A 16,319-nucleotide genomic window follows, 5' to 3' on the forward strand; every position below is an offset into this window, starting at 1 on the left:
AATCGATCTATCTTGCGTGATAGAGCATGATCACTATATGTCTCGATAACTCGATACGACTCTGTAATTAAAAACAAAAAAACTAATGCTTTCCACAAATATGCTATCTACGCTGGGCGGTTTCTACACTTTCAATGACGCATTTTATAGCTCTTAGAGTTGATCTGTCGGATCTTAAGACGTGTTGTCTAGAGGAGAGAACTCGAACTTCATTGATAGCCGCTGCAAGCCTGGGCTTAAGTAGCCTTTCATAAAGCTTGCACGCAAGCATTCATAGTGAACGGTATGCTGATGGCAAGTTGGAATCTCCTTCCCCCTTACGGATTAGTACCAGCCGTTGCTTTTTCCAGGGTTCAGGGAATATTCCGGATTCAAGGCAGACATTGTATATGTTCAATAGTACTTCCGGTCATTCTGCAGCGCTTGTTTTCAGGATTTCTGCTGGGACCCCGTCCGGGCAGGGTGATTTAGTGCCTTTGAGCTTGCCAGTGGCTAGTTTCGGCTTTTCGAGGGTAAACTGGGGATTTGCGGAAATCTTAGAGTCTGTTTATGGATCACTAGCTCTTTTTTCGCATTCTTGCATTTACGATTTTCTTCTTCATTACTATTCCATACACAAGTTCATAGTGATGTTTGTTAATATACTCACGTAGTTCCTCTTACTTTTTCTTTAAGCATTGTGTGCTCGACAATTTTCCTTGCAAAAGCTGCTCGATGGGTTGTGGTTGTCTATTTAGGGGATTAATTTCAAGGTTTCGAAATGTTCCACTTCCGTGTTCCAGTATTTTTCCTGTTCTGGTTCTTTGTTCCGGTGCCGATCGTGAAAGAAATGTACTGATGATCGCTGCCAGTTTAATGATTTATATTTAGTTTGCCACGATGTTTGTAACACCCAAAAGGAAACGTCGTACCCGAGAAAGTATATGTAAATATAAAAATTAGCGGGAAAAGCTAAGCCGTCCGACTGTAAGTCTGTATTAGGGCGACCTATTGCCTCGTTTTCATTTGTCGGAACCGCCGATGTCGGACCACTTAGTATACAGCTTCTAAACAAACTGGACGATCGGAACCAAGACCTTGTATGGAAAGCTTATTTGACAAGGCATATTCACAAAATATGAAATATAACAATATCAAATAATAAATCTAATAAACAAATACGCTGCTATTAAATTGAATGAAATACCGTTTTTAATTTGTTTCACATAGCACCAAACCCCAGTAACACCGTCGTCCTAAAAGAGTTTAGCTTTTGTTCGTCGATAGTGGACTTTACTTTTCAATTGCCCACTCAGTCCGAAGTAGCACCTGTTGGCAAGAGTTATCCTGCGTTGGATTTCCAGGCTGGCATTGTTGGTGGTGTTTACACTAGTTCCAAGATAGACGAAATTATCTACAACTTCAAAGTTATGACTGTCAACAGTGACGTGAGTGCCAAGTCGCGAGTGTGACGACTGTTTGTTTGATGACAGGAGATATTTCGTCTTGCCCTCGTTCACTGCCAAACCCCCTTTTTATTGCTTCCTCGTCCAGTCTAGAGAAAGCAGAACTAACGGCGCAGGTGTTAAGGTCGATGATATCAATATCATCGGCGTACGCCAGCAGCTGTATACTCTTATAAAAGATTGTACCTGCTCGATTAAGCTATGCAGCTCGAATTATTTTCTCCAGCAGCAGATTGAAGAAGTCGCACGATAGGGAGTCGCCTTGTCTGAAATCTTGTTTGGTATCGAACGGCTCGGAGAAGTCCTTCCCGATCCTGACGGAGCTTTTGGTGTTGCTCAACGTCAGTTAACACAGCCGTATTAGTTTTGCGGGGATATCAAATTCAGACATCGCGGCATAAAGGCAGCTCCTTTTCCGTGCTGTCGAAAGCAGCTTTCAAATCGACGAAGAGGTAGTGTGTGTCGATTCTCCTTTCACGGGTCGTTTCCAAGATCTCAGCAAAATCTGAATACAAATATTCTTACTTCTTTAATAAAGCTGAGACAAAGAAGTCCAATTAATTTTTCTTCACTTCCAGAATAAATGGTGAAAATTAGCTCAAATTTTTAGGGCTTTAACCGCCTTAGGACTTTAAGCAATTGTCTAATAAGTTAACAAATTACTAAAAACCTCAGCTTAATGAATACTTAGGATCATCCTACATCATATTTTTTTCCCTTAACATAGGTCGCTTCAAAGATAGTTGTGCGCTATTATAAAAGCCAATTAGCTAACTTGTTCTGTGTTTGAAAAACCTGAACACTGCTCGATTCGTTTCCCATGCTCTAAAGAAAAAAGCAATCAATGTCAGCATTTGCTCCTCCCACATGAGTCAACACTATGGTCGTTGATTTATTAAAATGTCACCTATACATATACAGTGTGGTTGTCAGTTGAGCTTTTGTTTATATTTTTATTCCAACTGTTATCCATTACCGATACCTCCTTTTAATTGCATAGGCTTCACTGCTGCTTTTAGTCACCTTTCAAATGTATCGATGCACAAGGGCAGTGTTGCAACAAACATTTGTATGTTGTTGTTGTGACTGTCTATCTGTGTTCATTGGTGATAGCGCACACTGTGCAACTGCTTTCTCCCCCAAGCATAGTTTCTGTTTTGGACAGCAGTACTCGTACATCACTATTTCTACGTTTGCTCCGTTACTATTCAGTTAGTGTCTGTGTTTGTCTGTCTGCTCGTCACTTCATTTGCCGCTTCGCCACATCTCCCGCCAGCATCTGTCACTTACTGCCATCAACTTTTATTAGCAATTTGTACATCACAGCAAAACACTCTTACTATTTGTGTTTGTGTGCATGTGTGTGTGTGTGCGTGCGTGACTCCGGTGAACGTGATATGTGTTAGGAACTGTCATAAATGTATGTATGAATAGAAATTTCGCTGGTTGCTGAATTTTTTGCATTAATTTTTTCACGGTACAAACACAGTATTGTGCAAAATATATCCAAAATGTCTAAAAACTTGCTACCCCAACTAGAAAATAGGATACCTACTGAACTTCAGCGTCCCATAACACCGTTAACTCAAAAGTGTATTTTGTACCATATATTCTCCTTGATGGCTGCGTTTTGGCGTGAGCAAGCGGTTGTATTCGCCGATGTTAGAAACATGGAAAAAAAGTGATATTGGTCGGTGTTTAGATTCTTCTTTTCTTAGCTAAAACTGCGACGTTGAATCAAGAAAAAGAGCTCTTTCTTCGATGGTAATCGTCAAAAATTGTTATATCATGCCGCGAAAATGACTACCATCAAGTTAACATTACAGAACTCTCCTTCTCTCGGTTATAGTCGAGTTTATAACAGCACGCCAGTCGTTCTTCCTTTTCACAGTTTGGCGCCAATTGGAGATTCCACGTGTAACCAGGTTCATTTCCACATGGTCTTTCCAACAGAGAGGAAGTCTTGCTCTTTTTCTACATTCTCTGGTGGGTACTGCGTCGAATTCTCTGAGGGCTGGAGGGTTTTCATCCATTCGTAAGGCATTACCTAGCCAGCGAAGCCGCTGTCTCCTAATACAGCTTCGTTCCATCGTCTGCGATATTCGCCGTTGCCAACGCGCAAAACACAATAAATATTTCGCAGAACCTTTCTCTCGAAAACTCGTAATGTCGACTCATCAGATGTTATCATCGTCCATGCCTCTGCACCATATAGCAGGACGGGGATGATGAGTGACTTATAGAATTTGGTTTTTGTTAGTCGGGGGAGGACCTTACTTCTAAATTACCTACTTAGTCCAAGGTAGCACCTCTAGACTGGATTTATTCTGCATTGGATTACGAGGCTGACGTTTTTTTTGGTGTTAATGTTGTTTTTTCAAGATAGACGAAATTATCTACAACTTCGAAGTTATGTGTGTCAACAGTAACGTGTCAGGAGATTTTTCGTCTTTTTCGTCTTGCCCTTGTTCCCTTCCAGACTCAATTGCTTTACTTCCTTATCCATTCTGGAGAAAGCAGAACTAAAGGCGCGGTTGTTGAGGCCAATGATATCAATATCTTTAACTTATTTTTTTTTTTAAATTTATAATAACAAATAAATAAACAAATATGTGTCATTTTAGTCGTCCACTTTTTGCCGTTACCGCTAGAGACATTATTCCATCAGTGTAAAACTTTCATCAGTGTAAATCGAAATTTCAAAATTTCCAGAACGGAAACGAGCGAACCATTGTTGTGCTACACGAACTGATACTGCATCGTCTCCATAAACTTCACAAATTTCATTGGTGTCTTGCGTGGCATTTTTTCCTTTTTTATACACAAATTTTAAAATAAAAGGAATTTCTTCATTATTTTCACTCATTTTTGAACAGCTGTAACTTTTTTTCAACTTCCGCGAATTTAATTTTTTTTTATTAAATGAAGCTTAAAATACGAACTACCCAATATATTCAGCTAATGAAAAAGCGTTCACATATTGTTCTAAATATCAGGTATGTATTATAAAATTATGTTAAAATAATATTTATTTTAGAAGGTGTTTTTGAACCACTAAGATGGCAAGGAAATGGTTCATAACCCTTTTCAAGATTCTTCCTTACTTCATAACTTCTTACAACAGATTCAAAAGACCATGCTGAAGGTGTTTAAAGATTACTCACACAAATTCGTACAATTTTATAGTTCATAAGTAAATATTTACTCGTCAGCAGCACACATTATAAATAATTGGTTGATGATCATATGACTAATATAGGAATTACATTGTATATACCGCATTCACAAAATTCGGTTGTCGTCATTTTACCACAGTATTCGAACTCTGAATATTTCAACGAAATATGTCGAAAACCTATATTTGGCCTCGACATACTTAACAAATAATTTATATTGATTATCTAAATGCATTCGAATATGCAATATACTCGTACATATGTCACTCTATTTTATCCATCCATTACTATTTTAATAAAGACAAAAGCTTGAAATCGGCTTAAATGAAAAACCTAAATTGAACGAAAGTCAAGCCGAGATAAGGGTAGCAAGTCAAGTGCAAACCCAAAATCCACATTTATGCTTACAAACATACAAACGTGCATATTTTCCACTGCTATATATGTAGGTGCAGGTATGACCTATATGCATTGAACAAATTACTAAAGAGGCGCTTAATTACAAATTCGCGAACGCACAAACAAGCATGCATATAAATCTGTATATAGCCACACAGACTTACATATATACATACATCCATTCTCTGCTGCACACCCACTAAAGTGAATTGCTGTCACCAGCCAGAGCCACGAATTCGTTGGTTGGCAGGCAGCCCGCTGCGTCATTTGGCCTAACGAACCGCGTCGAGTGAACGCAACCAGGCAAATGCACACTGAGCACAGCTCGACACCGAAAAAGAACGGAGCCGGGTGCAAAGAGTCTAACAAATAAACACTCAACACCAACTTACGTGCGTTGGAAGCCTACATAACCACCTATGCAGCAGCCATGCGGCACACAAGCACCAAAGGTGGTGAAGGTATGTAGTGGGCGTCAGAGTCGGCCTAACAATGGCCATAGTAGACACAAGCTGCCGGTTCGAAAGCTGTCAAGCGGCGCACAGGATATGGCGTGCGGTGAGCGCAACGAGACGCGCACTTAATTAAGAACTCATGTTAATTGTAATTATTTGGCACATGAAAATTTTATTAATTTCCACCGCATCGCGAGCTCAGCAGCAGCGCTGATGCAAATGACTGTATACAAGCGCTTGCATAAATAAATATGTATTGTAGTATAAATGAAACATTTTACAGTAAAGTCACAATAAATTGTTTAGTATGATTATTCAACGTACTAAAATATTTTATTTTCAAATGTGAGACAGATAAAAAAAACACTCGATGTATAAAGAGCTGCAAGACTCTGAGAAAATTAAATAACATATTCTCAGATTGTGAATCTCATTAATAAAGCTCTAAGTTTTTCTATACTTTTAAAGTTAGATTTCTTATCAAAAATTACTGAATGAAAGTTATTGGGCTCTAGCCCTGACCATGCCACCATTCGTAACGAGATCACTAAATTCCTTACAAATTATTAGAGCACCGACAACCGCAGCAGACATGCGATGTGTGGTCAGAGCTTCTTGATCTGATCCCCAAACACCTTATAAACCCATGACTGCCTCTTTGCTTGACTGTAAGCCGAATGCGAAGTGTGTTCAAAAAATAATGACAACTTTATTTTTTGTTTTAAATATTTATTCATTTGTCTACACTATTGTTGTCGCCTTTAAAATAGTCTCCATTCGCTACTTTCAATCGTCGAAGCACTTCTCAAACTCGATTTCAGCAAAGCATTTTTAATGTCATCTATGCTTGTAAAACGACAGCCCTTTAAGTTTCTCTTTAAGTTTGGAAATAGAAAAAAGTCACACGGAGAATATAGAGACTGGGGCAGCCTTGCAGCGTTCACAAGAATTCCCGAACAAATTCATTGCTTACATTATTATTTAAAACATTACAGTAAAAGATCTTCTAAGGATAAAACACTTGCATGCTGAATGTTTTTATGCTCATCTTAGCGGGCGGCTAATGTGTACAAAAAGCTGTACAAAAAGCTGCAACTACTACGATCCTGCATTCAACCAAAAGTCTTCATTTTGGGTATTTTAATCTCAAGGGCATAAGCCGGTATATACTTGTATGTATGTTGCACAGAGTTCCCATGAAACTACAACATCAATGCACCCATTATAACATTCAACACACCAAGTAAAGCTATACATACATAATTTATTTTCTCTGCAATACTGAAATTAACTATGAAAAGAAGAATTTTGATGAATTAGTTTCTATAGCGATTTAAACTAATTTTATTTGAGACCTAGTGATCTAAACCATAGCAGGAAAACTTAACAAAGATAGAACTTTTTTATACTCTCGCAACAAAGTTGCTAAGTAGAGTATTATAGTTTTGTTCACATAACGGTTGTTTATAAGTCCTAAAACTAAAAGAGTCAGATATTGGTTATATATACCAAAGTGATCAGGGTGACGAGTAGAATTGAAATCCGGATATCTGTCTGTCCGTCCGTCCGTCTGCCCGTCCCCATATACAGTTCAAAAATGAAAGAAATCGGATAATAACCACGCCCACCTCCCATACAAAGGTTATGTTGAAAATCACTAAAAGTGCGTTAACCGACTAACAAAAAACGTCAGAAACACAAAATTTTACGGAAGAAATGGCAGAAGGAAGCTGCACCCAGGCTTTTTTTTAAATTGAAAATGGGCGTGGCGTCGCCCACTTATGGACCAAAAACCATATCTCAGAAACTACTAGACCGATTTCAATGAAATTCGGTACATAATATTTTCTTAACATTCTGATGACATGTACGAAATATGGGTGAAACACAACGCCTTCTTCCAATATAACGCTATTTTGAATTCCATCTGATGCCTTCTCTGTATAATACGAGTATATACATTAGGAACCAATGATGATAGCGGAATAAAACTTTACACAAATACGGTATTTGAAAAATATGTAAATGACGGATAATGAAATCTCGATTATCACTTTATCATGCGAGAGTATAAAATGTTCGGTGACACCCGAACTTAGCCCTTCCTTACTTGTGTTATCTATATTTGACATTAAACAGAGTTAATTAAGGAAACTCACATATTTAGAAAATCCAACCGAAAGAATGAAAAAACTCATTATAGTATTTCAGGCTACTTTAATTCATAGACCGATTTAACTCAGAGCTCATATTAGGGCTTATACGAAATAGCATGCTTTGGCATTTATTTTTTTTTTACATTATCTCCTTCAAATGCATTTATTTTTATACTCTCGCAACAATGTTGCTAACGAGAGTATTATAGTTTTGTTCACATAACGGTTGTTTGTAAGTCCTAAAACTAAAAGAGTCAGATATAGGGTTATATATACCAAAGTGATCAGGGCGACGAGTAAAGTCGAAATACGGATGTCTGTCTGTCCGTCCGTCCGTAACTTGAGTAAAAATTGAGATATCATGATGAAACTTGGTACACGTATTCCTTGGCTCCATAAGAAGGTTAAGTTTGAAGATGGGCAAAATCGGCCCACTGCCACGCCCACAAAATGGCGGAAACCGAAAACCTATAAAGTGTCATAACTAAGCCATAAATAAAGATATTAAAGTGAAATTTGGCACAAAGGATCGCATTAGGGAGGGGCATATTTGGACGCAATTGTTTTGGAAAAGTGGGAGTGGCCCCGCCCCCTACTAAGTTTTTTGTACATATCTCGGAAACTACTATAGCTATGTCAACCAAAGTCTACAGAGTCGTTTTCTTCAGGTATTTCCATATACAGTTCAAAAATGGAAGAAATCGGATAATAACCACGCCCACCTCCCATACAAAGGTTATGTTGAAAATCACTAAAAGTGCGTTAATGGACTAACAAAAAACGTCAGAAACACTAAATTTTACGGAAGAAATGGCAGAAGGAAGCTGCACCCAGGCTTTTTTTTAAATTGAAAATGGGCGTGGCGCCGCCCACTTATGGACCAAGAACCATATCTCAGGAGCTAATCTAGACCGATTTCAATGAAATTCGGTACATAATATTTTCTTAACACCCTGATGACATGTACGAAATATGGGTGAAATCGGTTCACAACCACGCCTTCTTCCAATATAAAGCTATTTTGAATTCCATCGAGCCCCCCGACCGCGCGCTACCTGCTAAAACGGCTGTAGAAGCTAAAATAATGTGAATATCCTTCCAAAAATTTTACAGTATATTCTTAAAGGACTATACTTTCGAACTATCAAAAAAAATCGATTTTTTGAAAATTCTAGCCCACCGGGACGTTGTGAAAAATATTCACACGAAAATGTTCACCATTTTTTGGTCAAGATGAATATTTAAGTTACTTTAAAAAACACATATAGTGATCGTATGTCAGAACGTTCTGAGCGTGCATCAAAAACTTGTCAAACTTTATGAAAAAGTTGAGAGTTTCCATATTGCAACAGTAGTGTTGCCAAATCCCGAAATATTAAGCCAACCAACTTAAGTAAGGTATTTATTTAATAAAATAGCTCTTCCGAAAGAATTCCGGAACATTCACAGTTTTTAAACTTGCAACTAGGCATAACCCCTTAAGTGACCTCCAAACGAATAATGTACTATATGCTTAAAAGGCGTTGCTTGAGTGGGAGAAGCCCAGCTCTATTTAGCACTAAGTGCTGGCAGACACAATCCTTCTTCAGTTAATCCAAAATTTAACGGAGAAAATCAATCAAGATACAGTTATAATGAATTTTTCGAAATTTTTTCTAAACATTTAAATATTCAAGCTTTTCTCACTTTAAATCTTTAAATACGAGTACTGATATACGGGACTCTAATACTAATATTTTTTCGATAATGAAACCGTTATGTGCATGTGCGCTTTTCTTTATTTAGATACCCATCCTTTGTCTATATTGATTGACACCAAAGTGATTTCATTTGCTCTTTTTCCAATTCGCAATCAACTTTTGTCGGCGCACAGCTCGTTTTCGTGCTTTTGTATTCTGGATATTGTTTGTATTGTGATATTTTTAATTGTCATATTGGAAAAAAGGCACAAACGTGCCACTCCTATGTATGTATGTATGTACATACGGTTGGTTGTGTGCCGCACGATGAGGTTGTCATTATACTGGAATTCGCATTTTGTTTTTGCAATTTGTTAGTGTAATCGCTGTCAGTTTGCTGCTATTTGTAACTGCAACATTCTTATTGTCCTATTTGCTTGTTGTTGTTGTTTGCTGTACGTAGCACATTTCATTTGATTGCAGTTGTTGGAAATTGTGACATTAGCGGAAATGAGATTTTGCAATTGTATTTACACGCAACTACAGGCACATGCACACTCAAACGGATAACTGTATATGCAAATTTGCCGTTTTGTACATTTGTATGTGTGTGGCACTATTGTGTCTATCGGTATGCGTGTGTTAAATTAAGCGCATTTTATTTTGTTATTTGCGCATTAACATCATCATCATCGTGCCCCTCAACAGAATGACGAATGCGATGCTCGTCTAAGCGTACAACCAGCATTTGTCTGTTCGGGCCTGTGTTTGTGTTAACTGATTAAAAGCACTTGTCTCTGAATGCAATTTGATGCGAACACACGCAGCTTCGGCCGCATGTAATGAGCTAGCTAATCCCATACGCTAGGCGACAATTTCGCCCCAAAGCAGTGAAAGTAGCATTATGACTTCGGCACTAGTTCAGAACGAGTTCTAAGCCACATTTAAAAATAACATTTATATATTTTTGCCTTATGAAAAAAAATTTGATTAAATTTTTATTTCTGGAGTTCATCTATTACCCGCTTATATACGAAGTATGTTCAAAAAATAACAGGAATTTTCGTTTTTCGAAAAAAATGTTACAGTCTTCAGTATAGTCCCAATTTACTATTGTGCACTTAGGCCACGCTTCTTCCAATCGTCAAAACACTTCTCACACTAGATTATTGGAATAACCTTTACCTCTTTTGGCCATTTTCATCTGTCTGTCTTGTAAAACTACAGCCCTTTAAGGCTCTCTTCATTTTTGGAAGAAAGAGTTACACAGAGCCATGTCTGGTGAACGTGCCACCGTTCAAGTATTCAAGTATAAAAAATATTTGGTCTTTCAAACCATTGAAATTTAAAATAACGGATGATTCAAGTAGTTAAATTTCTTTCCTAAGCTTTTTTTTTTGAAAGATCATGCGTGACTTATGTATATCAAACTGTCAAGTTATTTTTGTTCAGTATTGTTTGACATTTCATCATGAAAATACTTACGAAAGAACAACGTTTACAAAGCGTTCAACTTCATTACGAAAATTCACGTTCTGTAAAGAATGTGTTTCGCACACTTCGCTCAACTTATGGTCAACATAATAGGCCTATTCACAACACCATCACCCATCTTGAGACCCAGCATTCATTATTGGATAATACTGGACCGACTAGAATACAGCCAGCACGCAGTGAAGAAAATATAGCAGCCGTAGTTGAGAACGTACTCGAAGTCCATAGAAAGTCGATTCGACGCCGTTCACAGCAACTCGGACTGACGAAACAAGCAAAATTGCCGCATTTGGGACGAAGAGCAACTTGAAGAGGTTCAAGGGCTACCATTTCATCTAGAAAAAACAACGGTTTGGTGTGGTTTGTGGGCGGATGGAATCATAGGTCCATATTTCTTCAAAAATGATGCCGGTGAGAACACAATGTGAACGTAATGACGACCGTTATTGATCCATGACAACCGACTATATTGCCTGAAATTGAAGCTTGGTTCGAACACGACGGCGCCACTTTCCACACATCGAATTAATCAATGGATTTATTGAGAGACCACTTCGGTGAGCAGATAATTTCACAAAGATCGTGTGATATCACACCGTTTGACTTCTTCCTATGGGAATATGTAAAGTTCAAAGTCTATGTGGACAATCCCGCTTCGATTCAGGGCTTGGAGCAAAACATACCGCCTGTCATTCGCCAGTTACCAATCGAAATGCTCGGACAAGTCGTCGGATATTGGACCCAACGGAGGAACCATCTGAAACATAGCCAACATTTGAAAGAGATAATCTTTCAAAAATAAATGCCGAAGAATGTTCTTTCCAATTATAATAAACATTGCCCAATAAGTTTGAAGTTTCTGTGTTTTTTTTTTTTGGTTTGTTAGAAAAAAAAGTGTGAATAGTTCACGAGAATCTTAATCTCACATAATGGGTCATCAATTCAATTAAAATTTTATGACCAACATTAACATATCGGTAAAAGGTTTGTTAGAAAAAAAAATCATTCAATTTATGTATTACATGGGAGTTGGGGTAGTATCGACCGATTTTATCTATTTTTGCCAATACCATACACTACTAGCATACCACATACTAATAAAATGTTCCCTGGGTTTGATTAAGGTACCTCACATACAATCATCAATCATATGAAGTAAAGTCACCCGAATGTTTCACGTTTGTTATATGGGGTCTAGGTCAAACTTCGCTCAAATTTATCTATTTTAGGCGCAAAGGTACACTATTATGAGTAAAATACGCCTTCTCATTTTCATAGAGATAACTCATATAATGGGCGATATATGCGGTATAAAATCACCCAAAAGTTCGAGAATATTTATATTAGGTATATGGGGCTAATGGCAGTATAGACCCGGTTCAACATATTTGTGAGACACAGAGATAGTACTATCAGAAATAATTCTCTCTGAATTTCAATTGTAACTATATTCCATATATTGACCAATATTTTAGGTGAAAAGTGAACTATACATATCTACTGGGGTCCACATATTGGGTACCTAGGGGCTTGAACAGTTTTAGCTGAATTTGGATAATTTTTAGTCACAACTTGGCATACTCTAAGAGCATTATTCCAACAAAGTTTTATCCCATTATATATATTGCTTCTTGATTTGTGTACTGGAAAGGAAAAGAATCAAATGGAATTTAAAATTTCGCGCTGTGGCTTAGGAATGTGATAAGAATGTCACGAACCGAAATCGAATTTAGTCGAAATCGGTCAGTCCGATCCCGTGATATGCGTTTTCACCAAAATGTGGGCGGTGCCACGCTCATCGTCCAATTTTTAAAGCAGTTCCCATAAAGCACTCTCATACCATCTTGAGTTCGGAGCAATCACCGAATAAATTGTTCAGATCCGATCACCATAACATATAGCTGCCACACAAACTAATCGATGTATTATTTAAAGAATTGTTTGTATTTTTAAAAAGTAAAACCGAAGAAAACGTTTTGTTTTTGTTTAATATTTCGTCGTGAAGTTTTGATTAATATCTTATGGCACTAGCTGGTAAAAAATAAGTCTTAAATCTATAAACGCAAGAAGGTATTTCATATAATTTAAGAAATAATAGATTGTCAATTACATGTTGACTGTATTTCAATAATAATATAATAAAAAAAATACTTCTAATTTTTATATTTTCAGACCCTTAGAGAATTTAAAAAATGCTCTCACTCTACTGTTCGCAATTTTACTTTCCGAAAAATATAAAAAAGTACTAAATTTAATTGACTTTTTTAAGAAATAGAAATACAAGTATATCGACAAAGTTGAGATCACACAATAATTACCTAGTTTTTCCAAAGACGTGGAAAAACTAAGTATAACTATATATTGATGTATTCCAAAGCTAGAAAGAATTGTGTACTATTGGATGACGTATGTATGTATGATGATGATGTACAAGATTATAGAAATATCGTTAGATCGAATCAACAATCAAACAAATCGAAACAAAATTATCACTTCCCTGTGCCTTGTGATTTGTAGAATAGCAAGTGCTTGTGTGTATTTGTGAACGAAAGGATTAGATATTTGTTTAGTTAAGTAAAACGAATGGCAGAGGTTGACAAGCCCGCCATGACAAGCATATTGAAATCAAGTTGATTTTGGTTATTTGCACGACTTTGTATGTTTGAGGTGTATATACATTTATATACAAGTATGTGTGCGAGTAGTTGTGTACAAAAATGTGTATTTTGGATTGTTTGCTTTAATTTTGGTTTCTCACTCGCATTTGTTTGTTTACGAAAACATGACACCGCTACACCCAAACTTATGCACCCATCAGCCCTCACTTCTTAGCTCTCGACTCACTCATTCATAATTTTGTTTGTACTATATTTATGGCGCACCCTGTCATCGCTGTGACCACGTTAAATTCACAGGATATTAAAATGTTCATTTTTGACGAGGGCACAGAATCCTGCAATTTCACATCAACTTAAGCGTTAATGTCGGCGATGGCAATGATCGCTGCATTGTCCATTTTGTTGACACAATGTTGCCTTTCGGTTAATTTTCACTTTATTCGCTCCTTTTTATACCCTGAACAGGATATATTAAGTTTGTCACGAAGTTTGTAACACTCAGAAGGAAGCGTCGGAGACCCTATAAAGTATATATATAAATGATCAGTATGTTGAGCTCAGTCGATTTAGCCATGTCCGTCTGTCTGTATATATACGAACTAATCCCTCAGTTTTTAAGATATCGTCTTGAAATTTTGCAAACGTCATTGTCCCCTCAAGCAGCTGCTTATTTGTCAGAACTGCCGATATCGAACCACTATAACATACAGCTGCCTTATAAACTGAGCGATCGGAATCAAGTTCTTGTATGGAAAACCGTCACATTTGACGATATATTTTCACAAAAGTTGGCACACGTTATTTTCTAAGGCAACTATGTAATCTCCGATGAAATTGTTCAGATAGGATTACTATAGCGTATAGCTTCCATACAAACTGAACACATAGTTACTAAAAGAAATGCACCTGTGAAGGGTATATTAGCTTCGATGCAGCCGAAGTTAACTTTTTTTCTTGTTTCTTTATATAATGGATGGACGTGGCACTACTGCAGTGCGTCAGTACCGCTGCTAAATGACAATTTGGATTAAATATTAATTTTAATTGCAACAAAAAAAGCGATAACTCACAATATATACGTACCTTCGGCGACAGTAAGTGAAATTTAAAGAGATAAAATAATTCAATTTGAAACTTTAAACTGTGCTTTACATTTTCATTAACTTCAAAAAGTGAGTAGATTTTGAATTACTGTTTTGTTGACAAGTAACGCTTTCAAGAGGTTAATTTTGAACGAACTAATGTATAACTATTGTAATGTGGGTCTCATGTATAAATGAGTTAAGGCAAAAAACAACTCGGCGTACGAATTTTCATCTACAGTTTTCATAAAATCGCTGTTGTTACCAGCAAAATGGAACCATTTCTGAAGAAAGTTAGTGCTGAAAAGTAAATCACTTACGATAACGTCAACGTAAGCCTTTGCAAACGGTGGTCGAGCCATGATTGACGATGATTAACAAGGAATTATCTACTATGAGCTGCTCACCTCTTAATTCTAACTGGTTCTGTCATTAATTCGATCGTCAGAAGGCAGCATTCGCCCAGAAACGGTCATCTTTAACCAGGAGATGAATTGTGTTCCATCAGATTAATCCCAGGTCACACACATAGACAGTGACTCGTCTTAAAATAAAATACTTTTATGACCGTTGACCGCGTCCTACTGAAGAAACCGTTTAATTCTGTGGAGTCTGATTTGTTTGTTTTCAGAAGATGACTCCTTCATCGACGATAAGCTTTCATGTGGAGATCATCTCGAATAAGTCCTGACCAGAGTAATGGTCGATTTATTCATTTTCATTGATTTCTAAGGGGACTTCTGCGAATGCGTTTGCGAACAGTTTTATGGCTGAATTTGTTTGAACCACGTGAGGATGACCACCTCCCATTCTGTCATCAAGCATACGTTTATGAATGCCAATTAATAAATAATATTAAATAATATAAAAAATAGTCTTAGAAAATTCTAGTGTTTTGAAATGCTTATAAATTTCACCAGCGCTTTCCCGATTTTTTTTTAGTTCCAAATTGATATACGAACATCCCGTTTATAAATATTTAGGTATGTGCATTCTCTCTACCAAGAAGATGTCGCGAAGGCTACCAACTGACAATTAACAAAAACAAAGAGACGATCCTGAGCAATGTTTGGACCTGTTTAAACGTTATAAACATCGATTAGTTTACTCCGCAGTATTTAAACCAAAATCTTAAAATGTTGAAAAACCCAACTCAAGGGGGAAAAGTTATGACATTTATATTTGTTTTAAAGAGATTAATTTAAAGACAAATCTTTGCTTTGAAAAGTAGGAAAATCTTTATCGGTCTTTCACCCTCAATAATAAATAATCGTAAATATTAAAAACGAATTTTGTCAAGAAATATGTATATTCTTGAAAGCGTCAAAAGATATTTAGCCTGTCTGGTACGTTGCCTATGTGAACCGGCTCACTAAAACCTATTGTTAGTTTTGGAATTAAATTACATTGAGCTTTTATCCTAGTTTTTCTGCAACAAGGAGCTTTTTTATAGTTTGACCTTCTAACGAAATAAGTCATTATACAATTTTGTGCTTTTGTCAAGTTAGTTCATAACTCAACCCATTAGTTATATGCGCCAAAAGCTTAGAAAAGCTTTGCCCAAAAAACAAGCAATAAACAGAACATTCAAATATTTTTAAATGCTGTGTTGCTTCTTCATGAGATTACGAGCAACTATTGAGGCTCCGAAGTACAAGTACTTTAAAAACGATGACACGATGTCAATATTCTGCCATTTAATATGATTAAAATACAAGCTACATATCTCCTTAATCTAACATCAAAACAAGCATTTCGCCCAAGCATTGCATTACATAGCACAATGGGATAATAACAACGAACAGTGTGTCACTG

Source organism: Bactrocera neohumeralis, chromosome 6 (assembly GCF_024586455.1).
Source record: "Bactrocera neohumeralis isolate Rockhampton chromosome 6, APGP_CSIRO_Bneo_wtdbg2-racon-allhic-juicebox.fasta_v2, whole genome shotgun sequence".
In the NCBI taxonomy this organism is placed as follows: domain Eukaryota; kingdom Metazoa; phylum Arthropoda; class Insecta; order Diptera; family Tephritidae; genus Bactrocera; species Bactrocera neohumeralis.